The sequence below is a fragment of the Scyliorhinus torazame genome, chromosome 4 (assembly GCF_047496885.1).
Source record: "Scyliorhinus torazame isolate Kashiwa2021f chromosome 4, sScyTor2.1, whole genome shotgun sequence".
In the NCBI taxonomy this organism is placed as follows: domain Eukaryota; kingdom Metazoa; phylum Chordata; class Chondrichthyes; order Carcharhiniformes; family Scyliorhinidae; genus Scyliorhinus; species Scyliorhinus torazame.
Window position 1 is genome coordinate 60,044,227 of NC_092710.1, and position 19,567 is coordinate 60,063,793.

A 19,567-nucleotide genomic window follows, 5' to 3' on the forward strand; every position below is an offset into this window, starting at 1 on the left:
CCCCACTACCGATGTTAGGCTTACTGGTCTATAATTCCCTGCTTTCTCTCCAACCTCCCTTTTTGAATATTGGAGTGACATGAGTAACCCTCCAATCTACAGGGACGGTTCCAGAGTCTATAGAATCCTGGAAGATGACCATCAATGCATCCACTATTTCCAGAGCCACCTCCTTAAGCACTCTGGGATGCAGATTCTCAGGCCCAGGGAATTTATCCGCCTTCAATCCCATCAATTTTCCCAACACCGTTTCTCTACTAATGTTGATCTCCCTCAGTTCTTCCCTCTCACTAAACCTTTCATTCTCCAACATTTCTAGTATCTGATTTGTGTCCTGTTTGTGAAGACAGAACCAAAGTATGTATTCAATTGCTCAGCCATTTCTTTTATGCATTCCCCTGTTTCTGTCTGTAGGGAGCCTACATTTCTCTTTACCAATCTCTTTCTCTTCACATATCTATGAAGAGAGATTGGATAGACTGGGGTTGTTTTCCTTGGAGCAGAGCATAGATAGACAGGAAGAATCTTTTCCCCTTGGTGAAAGGGTGGGGGGGGGGGGGGTGAAATCAATGACCAGGGAGCATAGATTTAAGGTAAGAGGCAGGGGTTTAGAGGGGGTGTGAGGAAAACGCTTTCGCACAGAGAGTGGTGGGTGTCATAATATCCACTCATGTATAATAATGAGATGCAGATAGGCAGTGATTTACACACAGGATGACCAGTAAACACACAATACAATGCAGCCAATCACCAGACAGGACACTACCACTATAAAGCCAGAGGGCACTAGGTTTCCCGCTCTCTCGGGACCCAGCCACTGAGACAGTCAGAGTCCACGAGCTAGCAAGTGCAAACACCATGCGGTAGCTAGTAAGTCTGGTCAGGCTACTACAAGGTCTCCAGTCAGTTCAGTATAGTGTCGACCCACAGCTGAATATGTATATCAGTTCTACTTGAATAAAACAGTGTTGGATCGTCTCCAGTGTTAGACGTGTGTTTCTAGCTTCCCTGCATCGAGTGCAGTCCACATTGAACCTACCTGCCTAACACATCATGGTATCAGGGTAATACTGATCTTGACGGACCTACCTCGAGTGAATCAGCATTGACCAGCAAGCAGCCATCCGGTGAAATGGAAAACATCCAGCCTCCTCCGCATCTCCGGCAACCTCAGCGCCAATTGGAAAATCTTCAAGCAAAAGTTCCTCTTGTACATCAAGGCCTCCGACCTCGAAGCAGCATCGGATGGCAGGAAGATCGCGCTATTTCTCTCCACCGCGGGGGACCACGCCATCCACATCTACAACTCCCTTACGTTCGCTGACGGCGAAGACAAAACAAAATTCAAAACAGTCCTGCTGAAGTTTGACAGCCACTGCGACATTGAGGTGAATGAGAGCTTTGAACGGTACGTTTTCCAGCAAAGGCTTCAGGGTAAGGATGAACTTTTTCAGTCCTTTGTGACTCATCTCCGCATCCTAGCGCAGTCATGTAATTATGACTCGACGGCTAATTCCATGATCCGGGATCAGATCGTTTTCGGGGTCCACTCCGACTCCCTTCGGCAGCAGCTCCTGAAAGTCAAACAGTTGACCCTCTCTATCGGTATCGAGACGTGCGTTGTCCATGAGCATGCTAAGAATCGTTACTCCCACATCAGGGCGGCAGAAACTGCAAAGCTGGCCTCCCACGAGGCGGAACGTGTGCAGGCCATTGCACAAATGCAGGGCCTGAGCACCGAGGAGAGTGGCCATTTTGCACGCCGCGACCGAGTGGACGACGATCCCGACAACTCGACTGCGCAGGTGCGTACGTCGACCGACCGCACTGCGCATGCGCGATGGCGCACGGAACGCGCTGTCCGAATTGTGGCTCCGCCCATTTAAAGCGGCAATGTCCAGCAAAAGGACGCCGGTGTCTACAGTGTGGCAAGCTTGGCCACTACGCAGCCCTTTGCAGATCTGCTCCACCGCTCAGCAGCCAGCGATCCCAGCTGCGGCACAGAAGTGTCCGCTCAATACAAAAAGGCATGCCAGATTCCGATCCCGACAGCCCAACAGACCCTGATGCTGAGTGCCTCAAGTCCCCATACCGGGTGGGCATCATAACTACACATGCGCTGCCTTCCACCACAATGGCGAAACGCCTCTCGATCCTCAGTGTGGATCCAGATGATGAGTGCTGTGCTGTCCTCACAGTTAACCAGGCTCGCATCCGATTTAAACTGGACACCGCCGCATCAGCGAACCTCATCTCAAAATCCGGCCTCGACACCATCCGCGCCAGACCAAGCATTCTTCCACCGGTCTGCCAGCTCCTTGACTACAATGGTAATGCCATAGCTGCCAGTGGCTCCTGTCAACTCGGGGTCTCCAACAAGGCGATCAAGGCAACATTGCGGTTTGAAATCGTCAGGCCTGACAGAGCGTATCTGCTCGGTGCACAAGCCTGCAAGTTCCTGAACCTGGTTCAGCGAGTCCACACCATGTCATCATTACCAGCGACGGCCTTGCCTGATGGAAACTTCAAGCCGACATAGATGACATTATCATGCAGTACCACAGCGTGTTTGACGGAATGGGCATGCTCCCATACCGATATAAAATCCTGCTCAAGCCGAACGCCACCCCTGTAATTCATGCACCACACCGGGTGCCGGCACCCCTCAAGGATCGTCTGAAGAAGCAATAACAGGACCTCCAAGACCAGGGCATCATATCGAAGGTCACAGAGCCAACAGATTGGGTCAGCTCCATGGTCTGTGCAAAGAAACAGTCAGGGGATCTTTGCATTTGCCTTTACCCTAAGGATCTAAACTGCAACATGCGGGAGCATTACCCGATATCAAAACGTGAAGAGTTGACCAGTGAGATGGCTCGTGCCAAATTCTTTATTAAGCTGGACGCCTCCAAGGGTTTTTGGCAAATACAGCTGGACGCGTCCAGTCGCAAGCTGTTCAACACCCCGTTCGGTCGCTACTGCTACAACCGGATGCCTTTTGGGATCATATCTGCCTCCGAAGTAATTCACCGCATCATGGAGCAGATGATGGAGGGGATGCGAGTATACATTGACGATGTAATTATCTGGTCCACAAAGCCCCAGGTACACATCGCTCGCCTCAAGAAGGTATTCCAGAGAATTCATGAACATGATCTCCATCTCAACAGGGCCAAGTGCTCATTTGGTCAATCGGATATTAAGTTCCTGGGTGACCACATCTCGCAGCAGGGTGTGCGACCAGACGCCGACAAGGTCTCGGCGATCAACGCCGTGAAGACCCCGGAGGACAAGAAGGCGGTCCTCCGCTTCCTCGGGATGGTCAACTTCTTAGGGAAATTCAAACCCAATATGGCATCCCACACCACGGCCCTCCGCCATCTCGTCAAGAAGTCGACGGAATTCCAGTGGCTGCCCACGCATGAAGAGGAATGGTGTGAGCTGAAAGCAAAGCGCACCACAGCCCCGGTTCTAGCGTTCTTCGACCCAACCAAGGAAATCAAGATATCGACTGATGCAAGCCAGGACGGCATTGGGGCGGTGCTCCTTCAGCAAGATGACTCCTCGTCCTGGGCTCCAGTGGCGTATGCCTCCAGTGCCATGACGCCCACTGAGCAACGGTACGCTCAGATTGAGAAGGAGTGTCTGCGGCTCCTGACAGGGATAGTCAAGTTTCACAACTACGTTTATGGCCTGCCAAAATTCACGGTAGAAACGGACCACAGGCCTCTAGTACATATAATCCAGAAGGATTTAAATGACATGACACCTCGGTTACAGCGAATTCTACTTAAGCTACGCCGCTACGACTTCGAACTTGTCTACACGCCAGGCAAAGAGCTGATCGTTGCAGATGCCCTATCCAGGTCCATTACCACACCGTGTGAACAAAGTGACTTCATCTGCCACATAGAAGCGCAAGTGCAGTTGTGTGCCACCAACTTTCCGGCCTCTGACGAACGGGTGGTCCAAATTTGTGAGGAGACGGCCAAGGATCTGCAGCGTGTGATGCATCACCTTACCAATGGCTGGCAGAAGGGACAATGTCCCCAGTTCTATAATGTAAAAGACGACCTGACAGTGGTGGAGGGAATCCTTCTGAAACTCGACAGGACCGTAATTCCTCAGAGCATGCGGGCTATGGTGCTGGGCCAGCTCCTGAGGGTCACCTTGGGGTAGAGAAATGCCGACGCAGAGCTCGGGAGGCGGTCTATTGGCCGGGCATCAGCCAGGACATTGCCGACACAGTCCTCAACTGCCCTACCTGTCAGAAGTTTCAACCAGCTCAACCCAAGGAAATGCTGCAACAGCACGAGATCGTGACCTCTCCGTAGTCCAAAGTAGGTGTAGACCTTTTCCAAGCCAAGGGGCGTGACTACGTACTCCTGGTCGACTACTTCTCCAGTTACCCAGAAGTGGTGAAACTGTCGAACCTCACGTCGAAAGCGGTAATCAAAGCCTGCAAAGAAACGTTCGCCAGGCATGGGATTCCGCTCACGGTAATGAGCGACCACGGTCCTTGCTTTTACAGCCAGGAATGGTCTGATTTTGCACAGTCCTACAACCTCCGTCACGTAACCTCCAGTCTCCACTACCCACAGTCAAACGGGAAGGCCGAGAAAGGGGTCCATATTGTAAAGCGGTTGCTATGCAAAGCTGCAGACTCAGGCTCCGACTTCAACCTGGCGATGCTGGCATACAGGGCAACCCCACTGTCCACTGGGTTGTCTCCACCGCAGATGCTCATGAATTGCACTCTGAGGACCACAGTTCCAGCCATCCATGTTCCAGACCTTGCCACCTCATGGTCTTACAGAAAATGCAGCAGTCAAGGGCCCAACAGAAGGCCACATACGACGCTCATGCCATGGATCTACCCGAGCTGTCCCCAATTGATCATGTTCGTGTCCAGTTGCCTGAGGGCGGCTGGTCAGCCTCAGCTGTTGTGATCAAACAAGTGGCCCCAAGATCGTTCCTTGTCCGCATGGCTGATGGCTCCCTGCTATGGCGCAACAGACAGGCAGTGCGAAGGGTTCCACGCCCGCTACCTGACCGAAGTGCCCCGCCGCCTACGATGCTTCCTCCGGACGTACCCTGCCACGAGCCCACCAATCCTGCCGGCCCATGCGACCACCACGATGGCAGCGATCCCGCCTATCCACGTGCAGGCGGCTCCTGATCCACCTCTGCAGCGATCGACAAGAATTCGTCGCCCACCACAAAGACTGAATCTGTAGACTGAACTTTTGTACATTTTGTGACTTCGATTTAACCTCTGTAAATATTGTTTTGTTTGCCATGTATCTGCACTATCGACACCTTCCTATGTATATACGTTCATTTAGACACCTTTTGTATATAGTCAGGCATATATACACGCACCCACACCTTAGTATTTATTTATCTAAAAAAAAAGGGGGGGGGGGAGATGTCATAATCTCCACTCATGTATATAATGAGATGCAGACAGGCAGTTATTGACACACAGGATGACCAGTAAGCACACAACATAGTGCAGCCAATCACCAGACAGGACACTACCACTATAAAGCCAGAGGGTACTAGGTTTCCCGCTCTCTCGGGACCCAGCCACTGAGACAGTCAAGAGTCCACTAGCTAACAAGTGCGAACACCATGCGGTAGCTAGTAAGTCTGGTCAGGCTACTACAAGGTCTCCAGTCAGTTCAGTATAGTGTCGACCCACAGCTGAATATGTATATCAGTACCTATCGTTCAATAAAACAGTGTTGGATCTTCTCAGTGTTAGACGTCTGTTTCTAGCTTCCCTGCATCGAGTGCAGTCCACATCGAACCAACCTGCCTAACACATCAGTGGGAGCCTGGAATTCACTGCCTGAAAGGTTGGTGGAGACAGAGACCGTCATAATGTAAAGATCTTACGCACTGCTACGCTTGGGAAAGTTCATCCAGTATCTTGTTGGCGAGCCAGATAACATTGAAATCTCTCTTCATAAGCATTCCATATTTCCATATTCTCTTCAAACGCCCCTACAGCGCCGCCTTTGTCCGTCATTACCATACTGATTCCTGGATATTAAGTACTTCCTTTCACTTCCTCCATTCTTATTCCTTTTCCTCTTCTAAATGTAATTTGTGTTATTTATTTTGTTTCTTTAACTTATTTTGGGACTGTGATTTGGGGAGAAATAAAACATATTTTTATAGCAAGTACCAATCTTCCTTTACATCAGAATATTTAAATCCTGATTTATCTTTTGTTGCATTTCTATTGTCTCACTCAGTCACAGCTGGAGGAGACTCTTCAACTCAATAAGTAAAAGTATATATTTTTCTTTTGTTTTACTCCCGTTTTAAATACGTTTTTTAAGGGATTTTCAACTCACTGATTCCTTAAATTAAGCAGTATTGCCGCTATTTTAACCAATTACTTTTCCTGTGCTCTGATTCTTTGAGCTGCCTCGAGGTCGTGTTGATTTAAAAGAAGAAATAGGGGAATAATCCAGAGTGCTTTTATCAGCTTGAAAGTTAATATTCAACCACAGCAAATGCGAAAAACCACAGCTCAATTTACCACACTTTTTGATGGTCTTCTTGTGCTGAAAGAATTAAATTGTTATATACCTCATTTCATATTTGTGGCATTGTTATTAGAAATCCTAGTTTAAAATACATACAGGCAGTGTGTCTACTAAAGCTGTAATTAAAGTGTCGTAGACTTTTTATTACAATTTTTTTTTGCAATTCTCATTGTAGACTCTTTCCTTGTCTACAATGGAACATTGTTTTGATTGCTGGAGATGCAGATAATTTGAGGGATTGTGTTTAGTCCTAGTTGCGCACGTCATGGGACAACTTAATAGAATGCGGATGATGTAATTAATGGGAGAAGCCTGGTCTGTCGATAGTTTTGAAGTTTGATATAGGTTTGGCAGTCTGCTAGGAGTTTTAAGTTGAGCAGCAGTTTTGCTAAAGGATTTGATCCTGACAAGACAGAAGGATTTTCAAGTTGTTCCTGAAAGAGTCTCTCTTCAACGGAGAACTGCAGATAACCCGGGATGCTAACTTTATTTTTGAGTTCATTTTGAACTGTACTGGGTTTCTTTGTTGGAATCTATATAGTGGCAGGTGTAGATAGTGGGTTAGTTTTTTTATTTTCTTTAACAACTGTTTAACTGCTAATTGTAGGGGTGGCATGGTGGTGCAGTGGTTAGCATTGCTGCCTATGGTGCTAAGGCACTGTTCTCCCACCCCCACGCCCCAAAGAGGTGCAGGGCAGGTGGATTGGTCACGCTATATTGCCCCTTAATTGGAAAAAATCATCGTGTACTCTAAATTATTTTTTAAAACCTGTTAATTGTCACGATATTTCTTTGACGTTAATGTGGTTAATTCTGTGTTTAAAATTTATTTTAACACAAAAGATGCCTATTGATCAGAGTCATCACCCCTGGGGTGAAGTATCCTTTCCTCATAGTTTTACAGACCGTCCAGTTTCCTCAGAAAAGTTTGGGTCTGGTATCCGAACACCCTGAGAATCTACTCTTGACTCGAAGTCCAGATAAATTCTTTTTTCTGACTTTTCTGTTGGCAAACGACACCTCCTCACCAATTTTGTTTAAAAACAGATGTTCCTTCTGGAGAATGTCCTTCGTCGCCAGTTTTGTATAAAACTGGACTTGTTACAATCCTTCTGAAAGACCTCCTTGTCGCCAGCGCTGTTCTTTACTGTTATGTTTTTGGGTACCTTACATCGTAGACAGCAAAGAGCAAGAGAATAGGTTGTCGCACACCATGAGTTGCTTAACCAACCAGTCAGAGTCCATTGAGATAGGTGTTGCTTCATCGTGGTTTAAGATGGAAGAGAGGGAAAATCTCCCAAGTACACACTACGCAGAGATGCATTGGTTACATAACACCCCCCAAGTCTCACACTATTCTAACTTGGAACTATATTTCCATTCCTGCACTGTCACAGGGTCAAAATTGGTGATCTCAGTCCCTGACAGGACTGTGGGGGTTCCTATAACATATGGACTGTAGTGGTTCAAGAAGGCAGCTCACCACCACCTTCTCAACAGCAAATAGAGGTGAGCAATAAATGCTGGCATAACCAGCGATGCCTGCATCCCATGAATGAATGAAAGAAAAGTTCCAATAAAATACACTGACTACATCTTAAGAACAAAGAACAAAGAACAAAGAAATGTACAGCACAGGAACAGGCCCTTCGGCCCTCCAAGCCCGTGCCGACCATACTGCCCGACTAAACTACAATCTTCTACACTTCCTGGGTCCGTATCCTTCTATTCCCATCCTATTCATATATTTGTCAAGATGCCCCTTAAATGTCCCTATCGTCCCTGCCTCCACTACCTCCTCCGGTAGTGAGTTCCAGGCACCCACTACCCTCTGCGTAAAAAACTTGCCTCGTACATCTACTCTAAACTTTGCCCCTCTCACCTTAAACCTATGCCCCCTAGTAATTGACCCCTCTACCCTGGGGAAAAGCCTCTGACTATCCACTCTGTCTATGCCCCTCATAATTTTGTATACCTCTATCAGGTCGCCCCTCAACCTCCTTCGTTCCAGTGAGAACAAACCGAGTTTATTCAATCGCTCCTCATAGCTTATGCCCTCCATACCAGGCAACATTCTGGTAAATCTCTTCTGCACCCTCTCTAAAGCCTCCACATCCTTCTGGTAGTGTGGCGACCAGAATTGAACACTATACTCCAAGTGTGGCCTAACTAAGGTTCTATACAGCTGCAACATGACTTGCCAATTCTTATACTCAATGCCCCGGCCAATGAAGGCAAGCATGCCGTATGCCTTCTTGACTACCTTCTCCACCTGTGTAGCCCCTTTCAGTGATCTGTGGACCTGTACTCCTAGATCTCTTTGACTTTCAATACTCTTGAGGGTTCTACCATTCACTGTATATTCCCTACCTGCATTAGCCCTTCCAAAATGCATTACCTCACATTTGTCCAGGTTAAACTCCATCTGCCATCTCTCCGCCCAAGTCTCCAGACAATCTAAATCCTGCTGTATCCTCAGACAGTCCTCATCGCTATCCGCAATTCCACCAACCTTTGTGTCGTCTGCAAACTTACTAATCAGACCAGTTACATTTTCCTCCAAATCATTTATATATACTACAAAGAGCAAAGGTCCCAGCACTGATCCCTGTGGAACACCACTGGTCACAGCCCTCCAATTAGAAAAGCATCCCTCCATTGCTACCCTCTGCCTTCTATGGCCTAGCCAGTTCTGTATCCAATCTTGCCACTACCTCGTGACTCAGAAAGAACATAACATAAGAACTAGGAGCAGGAGTAGGCCATCTGGCCCCTCGAGCCTGCTCCACCATTCAATGAGATCATGGCTGATCTTTTGTGGACTCAGCTCCACTTTCCGGCCCGAACACCATAACCCTTAATGCCTTTATTCTTCAAAAAACTATCTATCTTTATCTTAAAAACATTTAATGAAGGAGCCTCTACTGCTTCACTGGGCAAGGAATTCCATAGATTCACAACCCTTTGGGTGAAGAAGTTCCTCCTAAACTCAGTCCTAAATTTACTTCCCCTTATTTTGAGGCTATGCCCCCTAGTTCTGCTTTCACCCGCCAGTGGAAACAACCTGCCCACATCTATCCTATCTATTCCCTTCATAATCTTATATGTTTCTATAAGATCCCCCCTCATCCTTCTAAATTCCAACGAGTACAGTCCCAGTCTACTCAACCTCTCCTCGTAATCCAACCCCTTCAGCTCTGGGATTAACCTAGTGAATCTCCTCTGCACACCCTCCAGTGACAGTACATCTTTTCTCAAGTCAGGAGATCAAAACTGAACACAATACTCCAGGTGTGACCTCACTAACACCTTATACAATTGCAGCATAACCTCCCTAGTCTTAAACTCCACCCCTCTAGCAATGAAGGACAACATTCCATTTGCCTTCTTAATCACCTGTTGCACCTGTAAACCAACTTTTTGCGACTCATGCACTAGCACACACAGGTCTCTCTGCACAGCAGCATGTTTTAATATTTTATCATTTAAATAATAATCCCTTTTGCTGTTATTCTACCAAAATGGATAACCTCACATTTGTCAACATTGTATTCCATCTGCCAGACCCTAGCCCATTCACTTAGCCTATCCAAATCCCTCTGCAGACTTCCAGTATCCTCTGCACTTTTTGCTTCACCACTTATCTGAGTGTCGTCTCCAAACTTGGACACATTGCCCTTGGTCCCCAACTCCAAATCATCTCTGTAAATTGTGAACAGCTGTGGGCCCAACACTGATCCCTGAGGGACACCACTAGCTACTGATTGCCAACCAGAGAAACACCCATTAATCCCCACTCTTTGCTTTCTATTAATTAACCAATCCTCTATTCATGCTACTACTTTCCCCTTAATGCCATGCATTTTTATCTTATGCAGTAACCTTTTGTGTGGCACCTTGTCAAAGGCTTTCTGGAAATCCAGATATACTACATCCATTGGCTCCCCGTTATCTACCGCACTATTAATGTCCTCAAAAAATTCCACTAAATTAGTTAGGCATAGCCTGCCCATTATGAACCCATGCTGCGTCTGCCCAATGGGACAATTTCCATCCAGATGCCTCGCTATTTCTTCCTTGATGATAGATTCCAGCATCTTCCCTACTACCGAAGTTAAGCTCACTGGCCTATAATTACCCACTTTCTGCCTACCTCCTTTTTTAAACAGTGGTGTCACGTTTGCTAATTTCCAATCCGCCGGGACCACCCCAGAGTCTAGTGAATTTTGGTAAATTATCACTAGTGCATTTGCAATTTCCCTAGCCATCTCTTTTAGCACTCTGGGATGCATTCCATCAGTTCCAGGAGACTTGTCTACCTTTAGCCCCATTACCTTGCCCATCACTACCTCCTTGGTGATAACAATCCTCTCAAGGTCCTCACCTGTCATAGCCTCATTTCCATCAGTCACTGGCATGTTATTTGTGTCTTCCACTGTGAAGACCGACCCAAAAAACCTGTTCAGTTCCTCAGCCATTTCCTCATCTCCCATTATTAAATTTCCCTTCTCATCCTCTAAAGGACCAATATTTAACTTAGCCACTCTTTTTTGTTTTATATATTAGTAGAAACTTTTACTATCTGTTTTTATATTCTGAGCACGTTTACTCTCATAATCTATCTTAGACTTTATAGCTTTTTTAGTAGCTTTCTGTTGCCCCCTAAAGATTTCCCAGTCCTCTAGTCTCCCACTGATCTTTGCTACTTTGTATGTTTTTTCCTTCAATTTGATACTCTCCCTTATTTCATTAGAAATCCACGGTCGATTTTCCCTCTTTTTACCGTCCTTCCTTTTTGTTGGTATAAACCTTTGTTGAGCACTGTGAAACATCACTTGGAAGGTTCTCCACTGGTCCTCAACTGTTTCACCATAAAGTCTTTGCTCCCAGACTACCTTAGCTAGTTCTTCTCTCATCCCATTGTAATCTCCTTTGTGTAAGCACAAAACACGAGTGCTTGATTTTACCTTCTCACCCTCCATCTGTATTTTAAATTCCACCATATTGTGATCGCTCCTTCCGAGAGGATCCCTAACTATGAGATCCTGAATCAATCCTGTCTCATTTCACAGGACCAGATCTAGGACCGCTTGTTCCCTCGTAGGTTCCATTACATACTGTTCTAGGAAACTATTCCGGATACATTCTATAAACTCCTCCTCAAGGCTGCCTTGACCGACCTGGTTAAACCAATCGACATGTCGATTAAAATCCCCCATAATAACCGCTGTACCATTTCTACATGCATCAGTTATTTCTTTGTTTATTGCCTGCCCCACCACAATGTTACTATTTGGTGGCCTATAGACTACTCCTATCCGTGACTTTTTCGCCTTACTATTCCTGATTTCCACCCAAATGGATTCCTCCATAGCACCGATGTCATCCCTTACTGTTGCCCGAATGTCATCCTTAAATAACAGAGCTACACCACCTCCCTTACCATCCACTCTGTCCTTCCGAATAGTTTGATACCCTCGGATATTTAACTCCCAGTCGTGACCATCCTTTAACCATGTTTCAGTAATGGCCACTAAATCATAGTCATTCACGATGATTTGCGCCATCAACTCATTTACCTTATTCCGAATACTACGAGCATTCAGGTAAAATACACTTATGTTGGCTTTTTTACCTCTGTTCTGAATCTTAACACCTCGATCAGTAACCTCTCCTAAGTTATATTTCCTCTTAACCTTTCTCCTAATTTTCCTTGTCGTTGAACCCATATCTTCATGTAACAACCTGCCGCGTCGCTTACCATTAATGTTTTCACTTCCCGTTTTATTCCTTTTAGTATTCCTGGTCCTATTCACTGAGTACCCTCAGTCACTGTACCTTGTACTGTCGCCCTTTTTGATTTTTGACTATGGCTTCTCTGCCTTACACTTTCCCCCTTACTGCCGTTTGTTTCTGTCCCTGTTTTACTACCTTCCAACTTCCTCCATCGGTTCCCATCCCCCTGCCACATTAGTTTAAACTCTCCCCAACAGCTCTAGCAAACACCTCTAGGACATCGGTTCCAGTGCTGCCCAGGTGCAGACCGTCCGGTTTGTACTGGTCCCATCTCCCCCAGAACCGGTCCCAATGTCCCAGGAATTTGAATCCCTCCCTCTTGCACCAAAGGACATGGGAATGCCGTGCTTTTGTTTTACACATCATCCCTTTGCCATTTTATTATTCTTGCACATCCATTTTGTTCTTTCCTTGCCTCTGCCCTGCCCCAATTTCACTGTTGCTTCAAACCTGTTAATTCGGTGTGTGTGTGTCCCGCTCAGCTCTAATGTAAGCTCATCCAAGTGAAATGTTAAATCTGTTTCTTTCTGCACAGATACTGCCTGACCTGCTGAGTATTTCCAGCATTTTCAATTTATATTTCAGATTTACAGCATCAATATTATTTTGTTTCCAGATAAATGGACGTTGTGTTCCTTGAATGCCTGGCATTACGTTATTATTGACATTACATATTCCTAAAAACATTGTGGATTTACCTTGATTCCTGTTTTTTCCCTCCAATTCCCAGTCTGTGTGCCAACGCTCTCACAAGTTCTTGTGCTGAGGATCTCGCCTCTGCTCTCACTACAAACCAGTCACTGACCAGTCTGGACCTGGGTTATAATAAACTGGAATTTTCAGGAGTGAAGCTCCTATCTGTGGCCCTGATGAATCCAGACTGTAAAATACAGAAACTGGGGTAAGTAGCAAACCCTGTGAGATTGTGTTGATAATTACAGAATATTTAACAATTTCAGTACATTTAACAATGCATTCTGAGCACTGTTGTTTGTATAATAAATAAAAACTGTACGTTATTGTTAGTGTCAGCCCAGCCTCTGAGTCTTCCAGCTCCAGTGCTTCAACGCCCCCTGGTATAAGGATGGCGAGATCGAGACACTGCCACCCAGTTTGATCATTTCCATTGTTATTTGCCCATCAAAGACAGGTGCTGGTCTATGCTGGTGTCAGCCTGGCTGTCCATCATGGTGCCAAACAAGGATGCCTCCTGCATGTGGCCACTCCTCCTATGGCAGTACTAGACTCAACTCTGACTGACCGGGGTCCTCCACAGAGAGACTGACATGCTTCTAACAGCCAATACTGCTTCCTGCACATTGCCAGTAGCTGGGTGGATTTGCCCTTTCTACCAATTTCACTCCTATCCTTATTCACAATGAACGTAACATTGTGCGCTACATTCACTGCGCCAGAACCGCATGCCTGCTCACCTCATCGACAATCTCCGTCTACACACTCTTGGATTGACGAGGCTGATCACCTCCCATCCTAAAGGAGCAGGACCTTCGTCCAAACCCAAGCAGCCTGGGGGAGCACCTCCAGGAAGGCATCTACCTGCAAAGTGGAAAATTGCCCAGGCATGCCCCATACATGAGAAACAGGACAAATCCAACCCGGCCAATTACGGCCAATCAGTCTACTCTTGATTATCAGCTAAGTGATGGAAGGGGTCATCAACAGCGCTATCAAGCTGAACTTATTCAGCGATATCCTGCGCACGGATACTCAGTTTGGGTTCCGCCAGGGTCACTCAGCTCCAGATCTCATTACAACCTTGGTTCAATCATGAATAAAAAATCTGAATGCCAGGTGAGGGTGACTACCCTTGATATCAATGTAGCATTTGACAAGTATGGCATCAAGAAGCCCAGCAAAACTGGAGTTAGTGAGAATCAGGGAAAAACCCTATACTGGTTGCAGTCATACCTGGCACAGAGGATGATGGTTGTGATGGTTGGATATCTATCATCTCGGCTCCGGGACATCACTGCAGGAGTTCCTCAGGATAATGTCGTAGGGCCAACCATCTTCATCTGCTTCATCAATGACCTAACTTCCATCATAACTCTGAAGTGGGAATGTTCACAGACGATTGCACAATGTTCAGCATCTTTTGCGGCATCAATAGTATTTTAGCTTTCTATGGACATTAATGTCTGACACTGCACGTTCTTATTTTCATTCTTAGTGTTCTTAAAAACACTGGGCATTTACCCTGATCCCTGTACTTATTTCCCTCCAATTCCCAGGCTGGCTAATAATGCTATCACAGATTCATGCATCGCAGATCTCACCTCCGCTCTCAGTACAAACCGGTCACTGACGGCTCTGATCCTGGGTCATAATGAACTGGGAGATTCCGGAGTGAAACTACTGTCTGTGGCTCTGAGGAATCTGGACTGTAAAATACAGGAACTGGAGTAAGTATCAGACTTTGTCAGATTTTGGGTGTGATTTAACTAAATGGGAACAAAGTCCCATAACCAGCGCTCGCAGTGCCAAGAAACACAAAGCTATAAAACGTGACTCGCGTTTGATAACGGGCCGCAACAGGGAACGCACAGCCGACACTGCACAAAGCCCTGTTTTGTACACTGAGGTACTCCACTCGTCGGAACTCCTCAGTATAGCGAGAGATTGGGATGCCGTTTTTAAAATGGTGTGCAGATCTCCAAGGCCCTCCCCCCCCCTTCCAAGCCCCAACCCACTATGGGAGGGTTCCTGGCCCCCCTGCAACCAGCCAACACCCGCACAGGGCATCTCACGGCCCAATCGCACACGTGCAAAAAAAATGCAAACCTGGCACCATGGCAGTACTCCTCTGGCACCTAGGTGGCACTGCTAGAGTGCCCAGGTGGCAGTGCCAGTGTGTCCAGGTGGCACCAGCCATGCCAGGGTACAGTCCTGCCTAAAGGGTATGCACCTGAGGGGGCCTCTGATCCCTTGATAGACCCCCACAAGTTCTGTTGCGTCTGGTTCTCATTTGTGAAGACCGGTACTGAAAGGCCCTAGCACGAGGTCTCCAAGGCGAGGGAGATTGATCCCACGCCTCGGGTAACTCAGGAATCTGCACATTAAAGTGAGACCAGCTGTCCCGCTTTAATATGCAGATTTGCTAAAAAGTAATCCCACCCACAATGTGCGGGATTTACATCGCAACATCTCATGAGATCGGCGTTGCAAACTGGGTAGATCCCAGGACCGGGATCTCTCGGCTTTTATCAGCCATGCTGCGCCGCAAGCTGCTTTACGAGCGCAGCGTGGCCTTTAAATCATGCCCTGTGTTTATAATGGCTGGATGTCTGGCACTATATATTCGTAGGATCAGTAATAGCGTTATTAATAAACACTGGGCATTTACCCTTGTGAGTTATTTAATCTGATTATTATTATTTCGGGTCTCCAGCCTTGGAAAGAACGGCCTCACAGATTCTTGTACTGAGGATTTCACCTCCGCTCTCAGTACCAGCCACTCACTGATGTTTCTGAACCTGCAGTCAAACTCCCTCACAGACCAATCTGTCCCCGCTCTCTGCCGCTTCATCGAGGACTGCGGGAGTTTGCAGCGGATCATGTGAGTGTTTGTGTTACTTTTTGATTTCATATGAAAGGGATTCAGTCACAGTTCTGGGGCGAGATTCTCTGACCCCCCGCCGGGTCGGAGAATCGCAGGGGGCTGGCGTGAATCCCGCCCACGCCGGTTGCCGAATTCTCCGGCACCGGAGATTCTGCGGGGGCGGGAATCGCGCCGCGCCGGTTGGCGCCCCCCCCCGCGATTCTCCGGCCCGGGTGGGCCAAAGTCCCGCTGCTGGGATGCCTGTCCCGCCGGCGTGGAATAAACCACCTACCTTACCGGCGGGACAAGGCGGCGCGGGCGGGCTCCGGGGTCCTGGGGGGGGCGCGGGGCGATCTGGCCCGCGATCGGGGCCCACTGATCCGCGGGCGGGCCAGTGCCGTGGGGGCACTCTTTTCCTTCCGCCTTCGCCACGGTCTCCACCACGGCGGAGGCGGAAGAGACTCCCTCCACAGTGCATGCGCGGGGATGCCGTGAGCGGCCGCTAACGCTCCTGCACATGCGCCGCCCGGCAATGTAATTTCCGCGCCAGCTGGCAGGCCACCAAAAGCCTTTTCCGCCAGCTGGCGGGGCAGAAATTAGTCCGGCGCGCGCCTAGCCCCTCAAGGTTAGGGCTCGGCCCCCCCAAGATGCGGAGGATTCCGCACCTTTGGGGCGGCACGATGCCGGACTGATTTGCGCCGTTTTTGGCGCCGGTCGGCGGACATTGCGCCGATACCGGAGAATTTCGCCCCTGGTTGTTATTTGTCTGTAAATGTTTTTGAAATATTAAATTCCAGTCTCCCTGTATTTTACTCTGCTGTTCAATCTGTTTATTTCCGGTTTAATCTGTTTCAGGCTGTGGGACAATCAGTTCAGTCCAAATGGAAAGAGACAGTTGGAGTTGCTGCGGGGACCCCGTGTGAATGTGACAACGTGAATATTTCAATTGATAAACATTCCTGCTCTCACTCTGATTTCCTGTCCCACCTCTTTAACCGGCCGGGCTCCAGCTTGAAATCCTATTGGTCGTTTCCACTCGAGCTGAGTGAGTGTCATCTCCCATTGTGACTCCCATGAGACTCCGCCTCCCAGCCCCACAGTGCTGCTTCTGCAGGAGATCCGGGGCTGAATGTTCCCCAATGGGGCACTGGGGAAATGTACAGACAGGAAGGACCCAGGGTGGAGCTCAGTCTGGGCTGCAGTGATTCTTGGGTTTGGGGGTATAGTACGCAGGATTCCTGCTCAGTATCCATGCTCGTGACCCTGCTGGGAAGTGAATCTGTGTAGGTTCAGGATTGCCACAACGCCTGTTCAACTGGAATAGATCCCACCATCCAATAGGGAAAAACACCCACTGCATGGGGTGACCCAGCGACGGTATCCCGTTGGGGAGATTTAAGCGAATTGTGTAACTGGGGAATTGGACTGCAAGTATTAATGTTTTTCTCCCTTCCCTAAGAAAGAAATCAGTTGTTAAAACAATGGCCAGGAGTCTCCATGCCCTGTAACTCCTGCGGCAGCCCAAAATCAGGATCGGCGCCAGGCAGCTGACCCGTCGCAAGTCTCCAGTCTGGCCCCACTGACCTAAACAGGCTTCCCAGCCAGAACAGGTCTTGACAAGCGCTGATCTGGCGCGATGGACCCCGAGGGAGCGGTCCAAGGAGGTAACTCCATTGTCCATGTGCCGCTGCCAGGCTGCAGACGGAGGGTCCTGAGGATTGGGTGGGCACGAGCTGGGAGACTCTCCCCCGAGATGCGGTCCCGTGTCTCGCCTGACCCTTTGAACCCTGGGAAACCTTGGCATGTTGACTTCAGACAGCTCTCTGACCAAAATCATCATCCTTGTCTGTGTACAGTGAAAACTTTGAAGCTGCCGATCATTGCAGGGGGCAGTGTACCGTTGGCAATGCCAAGGGACGGGGGCTGAGGAGGAGGTCAGGTCATTCTCACGCGTGCGTGTCACAGGGATAGTGGGGGAAGGGGTCACTTCGGTGGTGTGGGGGAGGATGTCCCTCTTTGCTGATTGGTTGGAGATGCTATCCTTGTCAGTGGGGGGGTCAAAATTTCCATTGTGGGGTGTGGCTAAATTGTAGATTGCTGTAATACCACAAACTGTAATCTGCTCCATGCCGTGCGCTGGCAAGTGTTGGGTTCACTCCCACCCTGATCAAAGGGGAAGCTGCGATGTTAAGGTGCTCAGCCAAGGTAGGGAACCTTCTCAGGCTGATAGATCCTGGACCTACAACTGCTGGCAGATGGTTCAGAGTCTAGAGTCTGCACCTGCATAACAATAAAAAGAAATGCTGATTCAATTATTTTAACATTAAAATGTACCTTTCTCCACGTCTTTCCTATTTATATGGTCAAACTCACTCACAGCTGGTAACCCCAGCTCCCGCCCATAGTAACTGAAATTAATTAATTGTAATCAGGACAAGACTTGTTTCCAGGTGACATCACAAAAAGAGCCATCGACCAATCACAAAGCAGCCAGAGCAAGCTCCTCCCATTTGTAGTAATACAGGATCACATGACCAGGTTCCGCTCCTGTTGCAGTCTCACTGGATTGAGGACAGGTTCCGGATCAGACTAATGGAGCGTCCGCCTTGTCTGTGACCCCAACTTCTGTGTGTAGTAACCGAGCAAGGCCTAGATTTAGGCCCGATTAAAATTGGGTATTTGAAATTAAAGAATTCGCCCGATTCAGTTGCATATCCTAAAGTAAATAATTGGGCATTTTAAAATCATACTGCAGTCAAACCTCAGGCACGCTGTTCAGATTCAGACTTGACCAAAGTCAAATACACAACCAACACACAAGCTGCCCGAATATGTCTGGACCTGCCCCGTTAATCACCCATCAAGGAGATCATTGCACCCTATTGATATGCACACGTCTATTGTCAGCCCAGATCGAGCCAGACTTTCCGTCATCCAGAGTTTCTACTGTTACCTTATATGGGAACAGGTTATGTGCAGCCCACACCACCAGAGATGGGACCCCTGGGGTGGGCTCAGGTGGCCTGTCAAACGGTCATCAACCGGACCATTGGCTGCTCAGACCCCCCTCCCGAGGCATCATTGGCAGAAGGCCAGAGGAAATGGCAAACGGGTGTGAAGGAAGGAGGATAGAAACAGGCACTCGGGATCCCTCGGAAGCAAAGAATCTGCGCGAGGTGACCTTGACCAGACCAGAAGAGACCTCCAGCGAGAATCACCTTTGTGAAGATGGGCCAAAAGAATTCCAGCAATTAGATCCATAGCCCACCAAGTCATCGTTACGGGTAGTATACACTGATCTTGGGTACCTCTCGTATTTTGTGGGTACTTTATGGGTTAATTGTGTTAATAAATATTGTTGAACTTTGAACTTGTGTTTGTGGTTTGTTTCCTCGTAAATAAAGACACCCGAGGTAAAACCTTTGAATACGTAAACTGGTCAAAAGTACCTGAGGTTTTACAGGTACAACATGTGTAACTACGGTACATACAAGAAGCACGGCCTCCAGTTTTAGTATTTATGAATTCTATCTCCACACTTTGTAATGTACAGTTTCATTATTCAATGACTGTCCCACAACTGGTCGATATATTCCCAGTTCCCACCTCGAGCTGAGTGAGTGTCATCTCCCATTGTGATGTCAGAGGCCCA

General features: G+C 47.9%; 1 pseudogene; it reads left to right on the forward strand.

Annotated features, from left to right (window-relative positions):
• The window catches only part of LOC140410252 (NACHT, LRR and PYD domains-containing protein 3-like), a 108,400-nt pseudogene extending 89,115 nt beyond the window's left edge, over positions 1 to 19,285 (forward strand).
• The last annotated feature ends 282 nt before the right edge of the window (positions 19,286 to 19,567 follow it).